Raw genomic sequence first — 11,452 nt, forward strand, 5'->3', positions numbered from 1 at the left:
TTTAGTGCAGTCTGTACTATCCTTTCCCAACTGTTCTGTTTGTGCAAGTTTCTGAAGATTCATTGGCCAAACAATGAATAACAAAGGTTTTCTGAATAAATACAAGATGGACTTTCATTTTATTAGTAAATAGCACTGGTACTGTTGAATGAAAATACTATGATCTCTTAGTCTTTCAAATCAGCATTAATGTCTGTGTTTCCTTCCACTGATAGCTCTTCTAGTTTCACTGAGAAAAGAGTGTTAGCATTTTTATCTAGGACACTCTCTTCTAAATCCTTAAGCAACTCCTCCTCTTTATATTCTGCCACATCCACTTCCAGCCCCGAGTTGTCCTTTAGTTTACCATGGTGCTTGAGAGAGTATCTCTGGTTCTGGAAGAACTTGATGATGGTGTACTTGGGGAGGTCGAGCTGGGCTGACAGAGTCTGGATAGCCTCCTCATCTGGGTATAGGCCCAAGTCTTGTTTGAAGCTCTGGAGGATGCCCAGGGCTTCCACTGAAATTTTGGTTCATGGCCGGGTCTTCTGCTTGTTCTCCTCATCAGACTCAGCAGGTGAGGCCACAGTGGGCTGCTGTGGGAGAATCAGGGGGCCTGCCTGTGCCTGTGGCTGCGACTGTGGCTGCGGAGGGGCTGGTGGCTGCTGCTGCTGCTACTGCTGCTACTGCTGCTGCTGCTGCTGCTGCTGCTGCTGCTGCTGCTGATTCTGCTCTGCTGGAATATGGATGATACAGGTGTGCTTATCAGCCTGTTGCCATGGTGATGCACAGCATTGCTTTCCTGTTCATAAATGGCATCCCTTTCTGGCTGAGGAAGACTGAGAAACCTCCGGATCATGAATAGGTTCTCCCACACGATCCTGTCTTTGGGAGAAGGGTCTTCTTTCCAGCTTAACAGCTCACACAACCATCCCTGTCTTTTGGCTTCTGCAACCTTTGTAAGCTGTGCTTCAGACACTTTAGCACACTTCATTTCCTGCTGAATCTCATCATAAATGGAGGCATTAATGTTCATGTCATTGTTCTCTGCTTTCCCATTCCTCTCAGAAGCAATCATAGCTGTTTTCACCTGGGGAGGGCAGCTGGGCGGTGTGCTTATCAGCGAAGCTGGACCCATGGCCGAAGTAGCATTCAAGCTCCTTTCCTTTTCATCCTGGTATATTTGGTCTCTTTCAGTTTCTGGTAATTGCAAGAAATTCTTCATACCCCAAAGGTTTACCAGTAAAGACTGGGATGCAGTCTTGGGGTCCTATTCCTTCCGGAGGATTTCTGAAAGCAAGCCCTGACTTCTGTTAAAAACTACGCATGCAAATACTGCTTGGGAGGGGTGGGAGTTTGAGCTCAGCAGTACAGTGCCTGCCTGGCAAGCACAAGGTCATGAGTTTGATTCCCTGTACCAGAATGCCGCCCCCCCCCCAAAAAAAAATACTGCCTGGGAGATTCCTGTTCATTTTACGTCATTGCAAACCCTCTGGTAGATTTCAGAAGACACCTCTGCATTGCTTGAAACCTGTTGCTCCAAAGGCTTATTCATAGAGGATGAATGATTCATAGAGACTGAGAAACCTCCGGATCATGAATAGGTTCAAATATTGTTGGTTTAAGGACTGTTTACTGCTGGTTCAGCAGTTGTGCCATCACCAGCTGCTGGTTGACCAACTGAGGACTGATAGGCATTGACACAAGCCCAGGATGCAGGTTCAGAAGAGGGGTCTGCACAAGGGCTGGCTGCCATGGGAGAGCTGCGCTGGGGATAGAGGCTGCTCAGCTGTGTTCCCTGGGACTGGCTGCTGGCCAAAGTTGATGTGATTTGCCCCTTGCTGGGATAGTTCAGAGAGACTATCCATTTCAACCATCATTTCTTTTATCTTCTTGAAATGTTTGTACCACCTTCCAAATTCTTGACGTTTTGCTGCTGAGACATTTGCATAGTAAGTGCTTTTCACAGTGGAAGAAATAATACTTTATGAAAGGGGGCACTTCTTGGCCAATGAGCTTTGATTCATATCTTTGCATAAGTCCTTCAGAGCATTCTTTACTGTGGTGTGTGACCACTGTTCAGAAGGCAAGTCTTCTAGTTTGGGGCAACTGTGTAACTGAATTTTCAGTGTGACAACATGATACACATTGTCTTGGTTACTTTTCTCTCATTGCTGAGACAAAATACCCAATGCCCAAAATTAAGGAAGGAAAGGTTTATTTAACTTACAGTTTGTAGAGGCTTCAGTCCATACTTGGCTGGCTCCGAGACAGAGCAGCACATGGCAGAGGGCAAATGTTCATGGTGGTAGAAAACAGCAAAGCAACGAGCAAAAGGGCGAATGGCACCAAGCAGCCCCTTTCTCTCCCTTACATTGTAAACAGCCTACCCCCACCCAGGGGGCGTGTAGCACTCACGTAATCTCCATGCCCTCCTCTTCCACAGGCTCAGGATGTGTACAAAGTAAGCACCCTGGCTCCCTACTGAGTCACTTAGCCAAACCTCTAGACTCCCCAAGTTGACCCAGTGCATCAACCATAACACACATCTTGAAGCATATCTGCTACTATGGCATCAGGGGCATCTGTCACATAAGACAGTGGAACTGGATTCTACTTTCCAACCTGGATTAGCCCTTTGGCCTGGGCAGCAGAGCTATGCAAATAACCTAGAGACAACAGTGCTAATTCTATCAGGGGGTTGAAAAGCATATCCTTTCTCACCAACACAAATTCTGCATGCTCCTCCTTGCAATCATATTCAGTGGGGTTTTCATAATGTTCCAGCACAGAGAACAGGTAGCATGGTTCCTTTCCTAAGGTTGGTTTTCATCAGATGGTCCGAGTGTTTTAAAGGCACTCCCTGCATTTTTGCACCTGCGCTCCCAAGCCTTCCTCTTCCTAGAGGGCTCCTGTTCTGCTCCAGGCAGGCAATTTGGCTGGTAGACCCTTCAGATCACTCACGTTATGTTCTTTCCCCTGAGTTGTCTCTTTCAAATGATCCATACGCAGGCACTCTCTAAAGATCACCACTTCAAAACTCCACAGCATATAAATAACAAAAACAAAGGAGATTTCCTTTGCAGCCCGGGGCTCTTGAAGTGAAGTTCAAGACTGATGTTTTCTATATTCCTTCTTTCTAATTAAGAAAAAAAAAGAAAGAAAGAAAGAAAGAAAGAAAGAAAGAAAGAAAGAAAGAAAGAAAGAAAGAAAGAAAAAGAAAAGAAAAGCAACAGACCTGAAGGCGACTTCCCCTGGAATTGTATTATTTTCCCTTCCCCTACTCCCTCCACCCCCAAGTGGGGGAAGGGCAGAAATAAGCTTCTACAAGAGTAGCCATGGGCGAGGGTATTAAAAAAAAAAAAATCACATTTCAAACAACAACATATGTATGGTTTGTAAAATGTCTAACCTCAGAGAACAGGGTTTGCGTTGGGGAGGAAGGTAGAGTGGGAAGTTGGGAGGAGGGCGAAGATAAAATTAATCTGACAAGTGCTTCGCTGTGGGGCAAATGATAAACACAAACCAAAACCCGTTCGGAGCTGTCCACTGTGGTGATGCTGGGGAGGCGAAGTGGTGACTGAAGAATCGCTGAAAAGAAAAGAAAAAAAGTGACCTTGTCACTGCCGACAAGGTCCCCAGAAAGCAGCCACGGAGCAAGGGGGTCTGTCTTCCTCCCTCCCGCTTGCTGGGCTCTTCCGTGCCAGCACAGAAAGTCCACCTCCGGCTGTCACTTCAGCATTCTTCTCCAGGCAGCCCGGAGGACTCAGAAGGAAGGCCGCCCCGCCTCCCTCCCCACCGCCCGCCCTCCCCAACAATCGTGACTACTATGAACAGATCTTAAACTTTCCCCACAGTCTCGCACCCCAAGGAGGGCATCTACTGGGTACAGCGAGCGTGCGGGACACAGGGTCACCGGAAAAGCCCCGGAAAGGCGCTAAAACGCTACTTCTGCTCCCGGAGGACCCCGTCACTACCCATGCACGTGGGGCTGCGCCGTCTGGGGCCCCCGGGGAGCGAGGCGGGGGAGCGGAGAGTCTGCGGAGGGGGCGCCCCCAAGCTCCCGCCGCTCCCCCGAAAAGTCGCTCGGCGCCCCTGAGCCTGAGTCGGAGGTAAACAACGAGCACCCCAGTGGCACTAAGATGGGGGCAGAACGGAGCCCAGAAACCGCACCGAGCTGCTCGGGAGCTCCCCTAGAGCGGCGGGGCTGTCCACCCTCCTCGCTGGCCGGCCAGAGGGTGCACTGTTTGCTTTATAGTAAATTGACTGAAAAAACTACTTCTTGTACCATAATTAGTTCAGTATTAATACAGTAATTGTGTAAGCTACTCTAGTACTACTATAGGCATTTTAAAAATTATTTCTATAAAGTAACATTATTGCTTCAAGTATGCCTTTATTTTGTTCAGTGACTACTTTTTCAAACATAATTTCCCAAAACTTAATAAAAAGGTGTCACAATATAAAATATAATTTATAGAATTCTAATTGGCAGCCTTCAAGAACTTGTGTGGATGCAGCCTGATGCCAGCCGTCTTGACTTGTTATTCTTTAGCTGTGATGGCCCCTGAGAGACCCTGATCCTTTTTCTTCACATAGATTCCCAGCACGCTATAAAAGGAAAACCATTAGAGTGGTATGTGAGCCTTGACAACCAAACCCTGGTGCCATCAGTGCCGAGGATGCTCCTGATACTGGCTCAAGGTAAACCACATACACCGCAGATCGGATGAAGCCACTTCTATGTTGACCTCTGTGTGTGAACCACCTACTGCGGAAATCACAGCAATCCGCCAGCTCTCGCTGCTGCTCAAAACCAAACCTCTGTCAGTAAGCCACCAATAAAGTGCGTTCTGTGCGTTCTGCCTCCTTCTTTGGTCTCATGTTGCCTTGAGGCTAGTTTCCATCCACCGAAATTGTGTCGTTCCAGAACAGAACGTACTAGCTCAACAAGGAGAGGTGCCCCAACAATCGCATTTCCTTTCGCACTGGAACCTGGCTTGAAAATCTTTTCTGGACCTGAAAGGCAGGATTTATGTGAGTTGCAGGGGCATAGTGGTTTCTTTATTATGCTTCACATAAGAAATATAAATCAAACAGCTGAAAAATTATTTAAAGGAAGAAACTATAGGCAATTTAGAATTTTATCTAAAATTTCAATGGCAGATTTAAAGTGTTGATAATTTTAGCACGGATTTTTCACCTGAGGAACTTAAAGAAAATTCATGCTATTTCCATTTTTCTTGTGCTTAGGAGAAAAAGGGATTAAAAATTAATGATACTTCATCAATTATTGGGTTATTACAAAGGTATGCTTTTGTATTTGTAATTTTCTTTAATTATTAACCAAACTTTGCTTATCCACCTTCAGTTCTACCTTACATTAATCTTACTACTACTTGATAGAATTGTATATTATACCTTAAGAAGTATTTCCATGAGACATATACATATTTCTGTTGCATCTGCATCTCTTCCTCAGTTCATAATTATGGTTTTATCATGGGAAGTGGAGGGAGTTTTATGCAGCCTCCTGTCTAAGGGAGAGAAAACCTCAGTTCACGGGTGAATTGTCTGAATATACTGATACATAAAGAATTCTCTGCATTAGTCAGAGTGATCTAATTATCAGTGCTACTGCTAAATAAAAAACCACAAGCAGGAATATAAATGGAAATTAGATGAGGTACTGGGTGTTTTGGGGGGATGGTACTTTCATGTCCAGTGGTGGCAAGGAATAAGAAAATACACTACACACAGCCTGACTGAAGCAAAGTTCTCAGAGTCATCAGAGACAAAGACCTGCTAGGCGACTCCATCAGCAGTGGGTCTAGAACTTAAGAATTATTTATTGAAGATGCAGGTCTATAATGAGTGGTGAAAGAGGGAGATAATGAATATCTTCAAGAGCTCTTCATTAACCATACTGCACAAAATAATTTTAAATGATTCCAGGCTACCTGTACCATTAAAACTCAAAAACAGAGTAGATTTTGCAGAGTAGACATGAGAAAAAATGGATCCAAACAGTCAGGTAGAAAATGACAGCAAAGATTTTGGTGTGCTGAATCACATCTGTTCAGCCAACCTCTATGTTCAGCTATCTGAACAATTTTGCAAGCTTAGATTCATGATAATATAGTTCAACTTCAAGAGCTCAAAAAAATCTTTACAGATTCCTTTCTCTAGCCCTCTCTACAACCTCCGTAAGAGTCAGCTACAGAGGATATTGGACCTGAGAATTCTCCCAGTGATAACCATCAATCAATGGTTTGGAGGAGCCAAGGGATAAATGACCCAGATTTCTAGACATACAGACAAAATCAAACCCTAGCTGCTTTAATTGTCCACAGTAAACATTAACTTTAAATCCAAGTCTCACTCTCCCTGTTCACTACTTCTCCTCCAAAGTTAAACTCAAAAAACTTTGTACCCAAGTCTTTATCTAAGGGTCTGATTCAGTGAACCTATGATTATGACATTGCCTCCCACAACCAGAACACACAAACATTCCTAACTACACATTTATACTTACTCCTGTTCTTAGGCTTTTCCATCTTACAAAAGTAGGTATTCTTTACCTTTTTCATGGCCAAATTCTATACTAGTCCCTTGACTCCATCCTCTTATGCATCCTTGGGCAGCCTAATCTGATGGTTACCTTCCCTACCTTCCCTCAGAATCAGGAACCTTAAAGTTTTACCTCTCCAATGGTCACTTCTCCAAATAAGAGAGATGGGAGAGAGGGAAAGAAAGAGAGGGACAGAGAAAGAAAATGCACTCATGTCATTTCTCTTTATCTAGATGACACAAAAGAATAATCTAAAGCCAATCTATGTTTTCATTTTTCATTCACTTCTCAACATCCTGTGTTCTAGTTTCCTACCCCATTTGTTCTGCTATGACTGATTTTCTTTGTGTTTTTACAGGCAAATGACATTAACAGTCATACAGGTAACTTATTTTACATATAAAAAAGTCTCACAACTAAAACAGAATTCTTCCAGTTGTCAATACTTTGATTAGTAGACATTATCATGCCCCAGGGTAGATATGAACTCCTCATTTTTGTGATTCCCCATTAATTGGGTTGAAACCTCAGTTTCATCCTGGAAATATTTTTCTTAGGAATGGTTTCAGTCCCTATAAATGAGGGGAAAGATAATAATGTTGTAAAATATGTATTACTCTACAACAGCAATTCAAAATCAAGTCAATTTTTTATGTTAGATTTAGAATCAATAGAAATCTAAACTAGCATTTCTAGAACCTCAATATTTATGTCAATCACCTGTGCAACTTTTAAAATGCAGATGAAGTCTGTGGGATATGAAATTCTGTGTTTCTAATAGTTTCCAGGTAACATTGGTGCACAGACCAAACTTCAAGTAGCAAGCGTCAAGCTGGATGTATTTATATATCAGAGGAGATATGTTCCTGCATGTGAAAGTCTCAGAAATAACTCCAGTTGACCCAAATACGGGAAGAAAACCAGACTTGGAAAAAAATTCAAACACATGATTCTGTCTCAAAGTCAGGCTTAGCGAGGCAATACCTAGTTTCTACTGAACCCTGTCACTGCATGTATATGTTGATAACCTGCTGTATTCCAGGCCTGTGGTATGCATTAGAGATACAATGGTGAGCTAAACTGGGCCCAACTTAGGACTCTGGAGTTTACAATCTATTACAAATTATAAACCCTAAGTAAAATCAACAAGTAGATAAATATCCAGTTAAAACTTTGATATATAAAATTCTAGCGCTAATTCTAGCACTAATCAACAGAAAGGGAGTACAGAACTCTGTCCTTGCCTTCATAATCCAGGAAGTTTCCCTGCAATTAGTACCTCAGCTGAGATTTGAAAAATGAACAAAACTATCTAAAGGGACACAAAGGCAGAAAAAGTATTTTAGTACAGGGAGTTGGATGTGACATGATTTTTGTTTGTTGTTTGTTTGTATGGTTGATTGGTTGTTTTTGTTTTGCAGTGTAAGGGATTCAACCTAGGGCCCCGCACGTGCTAGGCACACATTTTACCACTGAGCTACACCCTAGCCCTAATCTCTGTTTTTCAAAACATAACTAGCCACAGAAGAGAGAATAGTTAGAAGAAAGAGGACAGATGTGAAACCACTTATGAAGCAAGTAGCAGATGATAAATGAAAATGACAGCAACATCTACCTCTACAGGTAGTACATTCCTGCCCTGGGGCATCTATGCATACTGTCTCCTTTTGAACCTGCTTTCCTAAGATACTTATATTTTATCTCCATACTTCATTCAAGTATTTGCCCAAATATCCTCTTTCCAATGAGCCCATCCCAGATTACCCTATTTACTACTGCACCCAGGGACCAGGTGAAGATGTTGGTCACAAAGTACAAAGTTTCAGTTAGGATGAGTAAGTTCTGGAGGTCCATTTACATCATGTTGACCATAGTTAATAGTAACAACGCAGACATACATCAAAATATCACCTTGCACACCATAATTATATGTAGTTTATATTTGTCCATGGAACCTCTTGGCTTTTATTTCATTTTTAAATGGACAAATAATTGTTGTATATATTTATAGACAGGGTGCAAAGTTTTGATATATAGGTGTACCCCATGGAATGGTCAAATCAGTCTAATCAATGTATCCATGTCTCAAACATTTATCATCCCTTTGTGTGAGAACATTTATTCTCTTTTTAACAATTTTGAAATCTGCAATATATTATCATTAATGCATTACTCATTGATCAATGTCTCTGCTTTCCCCACCCACACCACTCCCTTTCTAACCCAAAGAAATGCAAATTCAAGGCACAGTGAGATACCAGCTCACACTTGTTAGGTTGGCCATTATCCATGAGGTGGTAGATAAGAAATATAATGAAGACATGGAGAAAAGGGAACCCATGCACACTGTTGGTGGCATAGTAAATTAGTCCAATCATAAGGGAGAAAATATGTAAGTCCTTTCAATAACTAAAAATAGAACTCCCAAAGGCTCTAAAAATCTTGCTACTGGGTACACATCCAAAGAAAATTAACTCAGCATGTTGAAGAGACATCTGCCCTCCATATTCACAGCAGCATTATTCACAATAGAAACAACCTAAGTTTCTATCAACTGATGATCAAATAAAGGAAATGTAATACATATACACAAAGGAATGTTATTCAGTGGTAAAAAAGGATGAAATCCCAAAAATAGAATTTAAGGGTTCAACATTGTGACTTGAGAAAGTTTAAAATATGAAGTTACCCTAAAATTGGTTGAGGCTCTCCTTAGGAGATCTTAATATCTATAAATCTTAAACTCACTCTCACTATAAGTTAGTTACAATTTGGTTCAATTTACTGGGTGAGAACAGTGACAAAGTGGTAAAAATCAAATCTAACTACAAACAATTTCAAACTGTTCCTCCTGGGTGAGTAGTGTGGTCTGTGAAGATCTTTTCCTCCTTCCAAACTACAGGAGAAAACCAAAAGACTCACAGCCACAAATACTCCCTCAGGAGGGGCATAAAAGGCAGTCAAGGTATACCAAATGGTGCTGCTTCCAGAGGGTGGCCCAATCTGCCACCAAACAGATGCTTCCAGACCTGTTCTTGCCTGAAAAGAGACCTGCGTTGCCCTGTAGGTCAGCCACTTCATTCCATTAGCATTTGGATGCTAGTTTTGTCCCTTGGTTAAAAAAAATAATCAGGACCCAATCTCTATCAAGACCACATCACGTCACTTAATACTAACCTAGCCCTTAGATAATTTACACTTTCCTTCATACAAAGGGAGAGGTTGCTTTTCTTGTTCTTTTATTTATTTGATCAGTTATTTGCTATTACACAGAATTACTTCATCTTGCCTGGCAATGAATGAACTCAGAATTATCTGAGACATTGATACTAGTTGGCTTTTACTGAAGCCTGAAGCCAGCTACCTACCCAAAGGCTGGTAAGGCAGAGGACAATGAGCTTGGTGGGGATGTCACAGAGTCCAGGTCACCATGCCAGGGCCTGTCATCAGAGATCACAGAGAAGAGAAAGGAAATATAATCAGGAAAAGCAAAGAGATGCTAACTGTAAAAATGTACAGTATCTGAACTTATAGTGCAAAGGCCTTTAGATGATGTCTAAACATATAGTTGATACTCCTGGGGAAAAGTACTTTTTCAGCAAAAATGACATTAGAAAGATGTGATTTTTATGGAAGACTTTTTTGAGATATATCTCATCTTAGACTAAAAGTAAAAAATTGGGACTGATTTAGAGGTGCATCGATTATTACAATACTACGAAGCTCATAGGAAAGAAGCTAGATAGCTAATAAAATAGTGAACTATAAGCAGATGTTTTCTGTAACAGATTACTGATTGGATGTCAAATAGTTTTGAGGTACGGTATAAACCCCAGGAGCTTTCGGCATCTTCCAGAGTATAAAGTTGCAGTGTCCTTGAGTTAGCATTGAAAAGAGAGTAGGATTATGGGCTGGCAAGAGAGGGAACCTGGTTCCTGTGGGGAATGTACCTGGATAATTGCTTTACACTTCTCCGAGCATCAGCATGTGAACATGAGCAGAATGCCGTGCCTTTAAAAGCCAAACATGCTTGTGCAAGAGATGACAAGGATTGTCCTGCCACCTTGTGGCTTGAGGCCAACATGCACAAAACTTGGGGAAAGGAAATCAAGAGCACCCAACGGAAGGAATGCTCTGAAACTCATTCCCCCTCCTCTTCCCCATAGGTGCCAACTTGCCCAAGATGGCCCATCATCCTTCCCCAGCGATGACAGTAAATTTACTTAACTAGCCAAAAATGAAGAAGGACTCAAGTTTAGCTCTCAGGTGGGGTTTTTGCTGAGACAGAATCCCTTGGACTTTTTCCTGGTCAGTGGCATGGTGCATTGTGAGTTCCTTGACATGAAAGATGAATTAAAATTGTCATTCCAGAGTTCAGTGTTCTAATGTCTGTTCATTAAGCCAGGTAGTTTATGAAGAATAGTGCTTTGGTGACAAGATTAAACAAGGGATAAAATGACTTGTGATGTTAACCAGTGTGATAAAAGGCATAAATTTTCAAAAGAGATAGGAGACATATTTTGATTAGATACAATTTTCATTAAAGTTCTTGAAAGAAGATGCTAAACTTCATTTAAGCCAGATCTTATCTCCTAGCTACTATAAATTTCTATTTTTATCACTTAAGAAGAATGATGCATCCCTATCATTCTACATGGAAACTCTGCTGACATGGAGCCTGGCATTGCACAGATCTGTGAAGAATGCCCAGGGCATGTGAATGCTAGATACGACCCCATCTGGTGTTTGTGCACACTGAAGTGTGAGGGACACCGGGCCTTTCACGCGGGCCTTGGTCCCACTCATGGTTGACCTGTAGGTACAGGTGAGGGAGTTCACTTTTAAACTACTACATCTGAGCAATTAGAGGGGCAGACAGGTCACTTTTAGGGGTGATTAGGA

At 42.1% G+C, this 11,452-nt stretch overlaps 1 pseudogene; it reads right to left on the minus strand.

The window, feature by feature from the left end:
• Positions 1–167: 167 nt before the first annotated feature.
• Positions 168–2,985, minus strand: LOC102016639 (annotated as a pseudogene).
• Between the last annotated feature and the right edge of the window lie 8,467 nt (positions 2,986–11,452).

The sequence above is a fragment of the Chinchilla lanigera genome, unplaced genomic scaffold (genome assembly GCF_000276665.1).
Source record: "Chinchilla lanigera isolate Chin_1 unplaced genomic scaffold, ChiLan1.0 scaffold00149, whole genome shotgun sequence".
In the NCBI taxonomy this organism is placed as follows: domain Eukaryota; kingdom Metazoa; phylum Chordata; class Mammalia; order Rodentia; family Chinchillidae; genus Chinchilla; species Chinchilla lanigera.